We start from the raw sequence: 8,419 nt of genomic DNA, 5'->3' as shown, positions 1-8,419 counted from the left end.
TAAACCAGATTTATTTACTACAATAAATATATCAAACATATATTTTCTTTTTAAATGTTATTTTCTATGGTTCAACAAACCCTACATTCAGGACTTTTAAAATAGTACAATAACTGTCTATTTCTGTTTGACTTTCATCTAATGGTATGGCTACAATATATCATGCAACTGATATGTAAACGTTCAGTAAATTGGGATAGAAGGTTAGAAATAAAGAAAATGTATCCTTTGCAAACTGTTGCTGTTGACACTTTTCTGCACATCTCATAATTCTCTGTGGTTTGCCCAATCTCATTTACAAACGTCAGCACAAAACTAAGCAGACTTCAACTTCAGACTTCAGTACAATAAAATAATATTTCAAAAATAAATGAAAAGCTAATTGGGAACGGCTAAAATGAAACAAAACTGCCAGAGACAGCTGGTGTTAATGTGCATTTTCCAACTACTTTGTGATAGACAAAATGTAGCAGTGTGTCTATGGACTCCTTAGGTGTGATTCTCTTTGGAAGTGGTGTTCACTACTAGACAGGTGCTCTACCTGTGCTCTGCTGTAGCAGCAAGGTGTAACACAGTAGTTCCCCCAATCCATCTACTCTGCCCTGCACAACACTACCCTGGTCACCGTTGTGTAAATACTGGATCAACAGAGCTCCACAGGACCATGCAACACCACTCAACACAATTCACATGACAAAGCCAACTAGAAACCATGGTGGCAGTGTCCTATCCCACAGCAGCACCCTGGGGTGAGGAGGAACTAACTCATTACAACCTCATGACTAGATAGGATATAATGGCACACAAACACACAGGCAAGCATTAGCACACGTATTCTAACAACAGTGTGGGCGTCTACACACACCAACACACTGACTAACACAAAAACAAACTGACATTCACTCTTGTCATATCGGAATCATTTGATTCCAAGGTTGGTGATCGTCAAATATGTGGATGTTCAGATCAACCCCTTAAATAATGATTCTATATTTATTGTGAAATACAAAATATTGAATACATACAGTATATATGAATGTAATGTGTATTGTCAATGTCATTTATATTTCTGTGAATGTCATACTTTTTACATTATTTTCACACCTACAGTATTCAGTCTAATCCACATCCATCCATGGATAAACATGCATTATTCTGTTTATCTACAATGAACTATAATAAACACTCACAATACGATTAAAAAAACTATAAACACCTCTATAAAGTTAACATGCTGTTCATATTCTATGTTATTCTCTATTCTATGGAAGGTGCACCCCCAAAAAACATATTGACATGAAATTGGGAGAATGAGGTCATGTATTTGTCTAGAGAAAACAGACCATTATTTTTGTCCTTTGGACAGAGAGAGCAGGGCCTTCTACTGTCAGTCTGTGGTCATTCCCCTGCCCAATCTAAACACAGAAATGGGAGACCAGATTGAGTATTTTTACGACACGCTGCATGCACCCTGACGCTCCCGACTGACTGACCAGTGTGAGTGACCACAGTTTATCTGCCTGGCAGTGAGAGCGGAGGAGGGGAGTCCTCCTCACTGACCGCCCCAGCCAGAGTGACCATATCAGGGTGGGTGAAACACATTCTGCTGAGCCAATCTGAACAAGCTGTGTAGACAGAGAGACATACAGGCCACCTCTCTTCCTTCCTCTCCACTATGTCTCTCGCTGTGTCCTGTCCTACAATTGGATTATTGCACTCCCTGTCCCTTCCAATTCTAGACAGCTCTCATAGATTTAATATGCCAGTGGAATTTGGTATATGAGTTAATTTAGATGTAAACCTCATGACATGTGGCTTGTGACATCCTGTCTGTCTGTAGAAACAGAGTCATTAACTCTTTGTGTGCTCATTAATGCCTTTCTGTTTAAGCAGAGCTGAGGAAAGCTGAGCTGGCCGAAAATAAAAGACAAAGCAGGTATCATTGCTTTTCATTTTTCTTTGATATCATAATTCATATGATAGTAGGTGTATCTGTACAGTAGAGACATACAGAGGCGAATGACTGCTCTTCAGAGCCCCACCCTGCAATGGTGGAATCAGAACACTAAATTGCATTAGCATAAATCATGAGGATTTACTTCACCACCTTATCAATCCAAATGTGCTTATTTTAATATGCATAATCCTATATTTATAAGTCTATTAATTGATAAATCAAGTACTGTTAACTGATGAATCAAATTGTTTTATTTATTTTTATTTCACCTTTATTTAACCAGGTAGGAGTAGAATACAAAGCAGCAAGCCAAATCCACAGCGGAAACTTGGTAACAACAATCTTGTTCTGCACAGACAGACAGGAAAGTAGATCAGAGTACTCTTCAGATGGAACCTAGATCTGAAGTAGCTACTGAGGAAAGCCAAGCCAATCAAAGTATGTCACGGGAGGTGTACTGTTCATACAAATACTGGGATGTATTGTTTCCACAGTTTAACATGTAATCACACTCATCAGCAGCACTCTGACATGGATACTGTAATTCTGCTGGAGAGAGGAAAGTCTGCCTTTCCATGACTTAGAGAATGTGTTTATCGTATTTTTCTTGATAAAACAAATAGAAAACAATTTGTGCTGTGTTATTGTGAATTTGTTATTTCCATATTTTTTTATACAACAATTATACTAAAATGGCTTGTATTTCCTGAACGTATTAACATGTCTTGAGTGGTAAACTAACAATATTATTGATGGATGATTGTTAATTTCATACTTATACATTTACAATAACATTTACAAAAATATACATATTTTACACTTATATTTAGCTGAAAATATAAAGAATATATAAATAAAGGTACTTAATGAAGCTTAGCTAATGATGATACAGTAACAGTTACATATATTTAGCTGAAAATATAAAGAATATATAAATAAAGGTACTTAATGAAGCTTAGCTAATGATGATACAGTAACAGTTACATAAGCTGAATCACTTCCTTTTCTTTGCAGAACCCCCTTTCAATGGAAAATACACAACGAATATGAATCTATCAAATACAATTTAAGTATATTTTTAAATACTTTTGAATTATATTATTTTAACTTTAAAAGTATATTTGTTATTATAGATATTATTGATATTATTATTACAATTATTTCCTATTATCACCAATTATAGCAGAATTTTTACTATTACTATTATTAGCGTTAACATTACTTCCAGTGGTATGCACATGGAGCCTGGCCAGGCAGGTGCATGCAGCTAGCCCACAGTGTGGTATCAGGTATCCCTTTGGCCTTTCCCATTTGTCATGCTGAATGAGTGGTCTGCCTGACTGCACTTTCTCATTCCATTTCCTCCCAGGCTGTACTGAGGCCCTACCACCCACTGTAACGCTGTCATTTCTTCAACCCCTTTCCATTCACATCAAGTGTGAGCAATAATGCTCTCTCACATTCCTGTTCTCAACGGCTTACACACTATGCCCTCTCTGCTCTGCTCTGAACAGACCTACCTCACCCTTACAGGGTACAGACAAATTACCCGACAACATTTTTTAAACTGTGTCACAACAATTTAAAACAGACATAAAAGTCATACAAGTAAGGATATTAAACAATTTAAGGATATCAAACAACAATGAACATAAATTAACATAAAATATAATTTATAATATTATTATTATAATACTATAGTACGTATTTCACATGACAAATCCAACTAAATAGCATCTATGTTCCATCTGACATTAAGGCCCCGTGGCTGATGGCCTGATGTTCAGCTTAATCATTAGCCGTTAATATGAACAACCAGCATGCTCTCCTCTCTCCTCAGCCCAGACACCTCTCCTCTGTGTGCTTATAGAAATGTAAGTCAGTCAGTGCTGCTCTTACTTACATCCATAATGCCACTCAGCGCAGCCTCTCTACAGAGCTCTGATCTTTAGCCCATGCAGAACATCCTACCAGCTACGTTACGTTCCATCAGAGTAAGCCCCTACACAGAACCACACACAGCCCACTGGCAGGCACCGTCTCTGTAACTGGAACAAGTAACTGGAACGGAAAACATTATCTGAAAGCAAAGCAGCAAAAAAAGAAAGATCACAGCAGAGGGAAAGTAAGGTAATCACAGAACACCCCGAGCTCAACCAATAAAGAAACGTTTCTTTTTTTCTCCTTTTTTCCTGCTAAAGAAAACCAGGAAATCTCCACTTATTTCAACAAACATTTGCTTCAACTCAGGAACTAAACCGGACTCCTTTTTTAAAATAAAGCGTGTGGTGTGTGCGTGAGCGGATGCAGCATGTGTTGTCTTGTTCATCCTCTTGTAGGGGCTTGTTAAGAGACTGCAGCTCCATCTGCTGGCAATCCAAGGGTCAGCAAAGAGGGGAAGGAAGAGAGAGAGAGACAAACAGAGAGAGAGGAAAAGAGAGAGCAGCGAGAGGTAAACAAAGGGTGGGAGAGAATGAATCAGTTACTATACCACAGTCCCAACTTGTATAACATCCCATCACAAATGCTAAACATCCCTCTTCCCAGGTGCATCTGGGAAAAACCCCTGACCTCACACGACACATATTCACATTTCGAGGCTTCACAGCACAGCACAGCTCCACAGAGTTCCATAGTGTTTCACAGCTCCACACACCCAGCTGGCAACAAGTATGCCTGGGACATAAACAATCTTTTCTGTCTTACCCTCATTTCCCTTCGGAGGATCCAGTTGGACGTCTAATAATGAGTTAATCAGGCTGATTGCACATTCATCACTGTGATCTGTTTCTTTTTATAACTGAAGAGGGGAAGCGTGTTTTACTTGGGAAATGAAATATTTAGCGACCTGTTCCTGTGCCCTCAGACTGGACAGAGAGAGAGAGAGAGAGAGAGAGAGAGAGAGAGAGAGAGAGAGAGAGAGAGAGAGAGAGAGAGAGAGAGAGAGAGAGAGAGAGAGAGAGAGAGAGAGAGAGAGAGAGAGAGAAACAGCTGAGTAAACAGCAGCAGGGCCAGCCCGTGGTTGAGTGGACAGGTACCCAAGCCTCTTCCCTAGCCTCCCAATTTCCCCCCCCCAGCTCTCAGCCTCCTCCAAGCCTCCCCCAGGCTCCTCAGCCCAAAAACCATTAGGTGTGTTTCCTTGGAAAGAGGGTTAAAGTGGAGGATGACAAATTAATGTGTGTAATTCAGCTGTTCCCCTTTTACTGTTCTACATCAATTAGCAGAATAGGCAATTAAGATTAAGTGCCGTGTCGTACGCATAATTGCATTAAATATGCTGTTAATATGTCCATTGTTATAATTTCCGAGATAGGAGAACATAAATTGTGAACAAGGTAAATTACTCAAATGCCTTGTCTCCCGTTCATTCATACTATAGTTTCAGTGGCACTGCAGCTCTAATGTGTGAGGAGTTCACTGAAAGTGCTAGCAGCCTACACGTGTTGATTTTCAAGCTAATTAGTTATGGAAAATTATGGCACATAAACCTGGGTGCTCTGTGAGGAGGCATAATCAGACTGGGTTCCAGCTGTGCCTGTAACTCCTGAGATTGATCCACTAGGCTTTAAAGCAGCAGCATCCAATATATAGTATACACTGATTTACTACTGAATCCACAACTGTAAAGCCACACCACTGCCTCATGCTACCCATAGTTACAGGTTGGTTAAAACTCCAGTAGGCAACCAGAGTCTCTCAGTGTACTAAAGACATTTAGAGAGAATTACTAGGAGATTCCTCTGTAGCCAGCTCTCCTCTGAAGACCCTTAACCCACAGTTATTACACGTTGAGGATAATTAGCTAAAGGATAGTTCTCCATGCTTTACTGTGGCTCCGAACAGACAACATCAAAGGCTGGTATGAAGACCACTAACTAGACCAGCGGGCTGGAGAGAAATGTTGGGAAAATGAAACAAATCAATGTTGAGAGGAACTGGGGGAATCATGTAAATATCTATATTCATCATGGGGGAATTTTCTAAGTAGTCCGCTTTAATTTTCTCTCAGTAATATCCAAAAAGGAGCATGATTAGATCACCTTTGAGATTTGAAAAGATTTTTAAGCACAGATCAAACGATACCAGGATTACCGACTCAATACAAATGGGGCTTTTTATGACGTTGTAATTGGGAAAGATGTAAGAGAAATTGAATGTGTTAATTCAGACTACTGCTGCTGATGTACGACTTTTACTCTCACAAACATGACGACTGTGAAAAGGTAGCTAGATTTCATAGCTAACTGAAACAGACAACAAATGACACCATACTAAAGAGCCTAAAGCACTTGCACCTAAAACGTGTTCAGTGTCAAAACACATGAATGCATGCCTCAGAAATCTCCCGTGTGTGTGTAATGAGAAAACACAACATTTTCTCAGCCATATGTTCATAGTCTCACCTTTGCTAAATATACTTAAAGCATTTATGCCCATTAATAAGGTGTGAGAGACTTCTGAGGGCAGATTGCATACAGTAGAATGTCAAGGTGGTAAATACAACATTAGTAGTCAAGTATTTTTTTCCTCATGGACTACAGCACCTTTTTAAATGCATCTTTCTTTCCCCTGATTATATTGATGTCATTGTTCTTTTGTTAAGTGAAGAAGAAAACACCCGTCCCTCAAATTGAAGACCCAGGAGTTCAAACACCTTGGAAGTAAAAATTGACTATGATTGACATTTCCTCATCTTCCTTAGCTTCTGCTTGCTATTAGAAGACTCAGGATAGATAGATCAAGATAGATTGGTTGTGCCTAATCACGCTCTATTGAAGTTTCCCTCCCAGACCCTTTTCAAATGACCAGCAGTCAGCACTAATGCGCCCATATTGTTTCTATAAGTGTGAATTGATTTATATTGCTGCAAAGCATCCTAAGACATTGAGAGAGAACCATTGGAACCCAATACCAATTATACATGTTTGTTTCTGGGGAAACGGCCACTCAGGACATTGGATCAATTGGGGGACATCAAAGGTCAGAGCAATACATTTCTGCTGAAAAGTTAGCAATAGCTAATAGCGTACCATCAAGCAGTTTCTCTGCAGAAATGTTATCATGCCATCAAGCAGCTTCCCCGCTGAAAAGTTAGCGATAGCGTGCCATCAAGCAGTTCTTCTACTGAAGAGTTAGCAATAAAATGTCATCAAGCAGCTCTGCACTGAAAGGAGTCTGTTTGATCTGTTCATAACTCTTCAGTAGAGGAGAAGCAGAGACGCCCGTGCAGGGATCTGCCTCACAGAGCCGACGAGGGATGTTTCCTTGGGTACATGATGCGTACCTGCTCTCTGCCATGTCCCCATATCTGCACATAGGGTCACAAATCCATGCACACTCTGGGTGAGGTAAAGGTGTAGGGCAGTGAGAATACTGCCACTACCATGGCCACTACCACCCACACTGTACTGTAAATTGACACATATAATATCAGAGGTATGCAGCGTTAAAACAAACCTCTGCTGCATGCCATGTCCAGGGCTGAAGGCAGGCTGAATGGAAGGCTTTGAGATCAAGCTGCTCTGGTCTCTGCATGCCTATAGTACGTGTCCATAAAGGCCCCGAGTCCCCGGCTGTTACCCTCCCCACGAGGCGGGAGCCATCGATTTTCATATGTAGATCTAATTAGGGACCATATTAATTACCTGGCCCTCAATATCCCAACTGGAAACTAACACCAGGCCTGCAGAGAGGATTTCCTTCTGCAAGCTTGCTTTATAGATTGTTGCTTTTTATTTATTTTTTCCTTTTACTGCTTGAGTCTCTAAGGAGCATTTGAATCCATATTCATTTCCTCTCTGGCAGTTATGCAGCTGGGTATGAACTGCACTATTTCACTTTTAATCTGTCAGTAATTTAGTAATGTGTAAACTAATTATGCACCAATATTAATGTAATTGGTTCTGGGAGCTGTAAAAAAAATCTATGTGTTTGCAGGAGAATGCTTTAAATTGAATTGAGTTATTATAATCATGTGTCAAGTGCTGATTATGTTATGAAACTAAAAGGTAGATGTCAGCCACAGGTCAATAACAGCAGGCCTCCTGGCTCCATAAAATCTATGCTGCTCCATTCGATAATGTGGAAGGAGGGAGAGAAGCACATACCCTCCTCTCATCCCTCCATCTCTTTCTCCACCCACCCACCTACCCATCTCCAGGGTATTTGCTAGGGTGGCAGCTTTAATACATTTCCCCAGCAGATCAGTCATAACCCTGTGTCTGGAGCGTGGGCAGTATTGATATGGTTTCACATAAAAAGCTGGGATCTGCCTCTCAGGGTTAGCCAGACTCATGACATCAGGGAAATTAGCCCTCAAACACTGACAGACGGACAGATTCAGACTGGTTTACAGGTCAGACAGGCTCCCATAGACAGATCACAGCGTCCCTCGTTTGACTGTTTTGTTTCTCACCGCCTGTCTGTATACCAAATCTCTATTATGGGAAAAACATAATCTTT

General features: G+C 40.2%; 1 long non-coding RNA gene across 1 annotated transcript; it reads left to right on the top strand.

The window, feature by feature from the left end:
• The first annotated feature begins 1,246 nt into the window (after positions 1-1,246).
• On the top strand, positions 1,247-2,587 carry LOC115167026 (uncharacterized). The gene is made up of 2 exons (XR_003870427.1): positions 1,247-1,936; positions 2,241-2,587. It is a non-coding gene; the product is annotated as an uncharacterized LOC115167026 (long non-coding RNA).
• Positions 2,588-8,419: the final 5,832 nt, after the last annotated feature.

This window comes from Salmo trutta, chromosome 29 (genome assembly GCF_901001165.1).
Source record: "Salmo trutta chromosome 29, fSalTru1.1, whole genome shotgun sequence".
Classification (NCBI taxonomy): domain Eukaryota; kingdom Metazoa; phylum Chordata; class Actinopteri; order Salmoniformes; family Salmonidae; genus Salmo; species Salmo trutta.
Note: the sequence above shows the minus strand (reverse complement) of the source record. Positions and strands in the feature narration are given on the sequence as shown.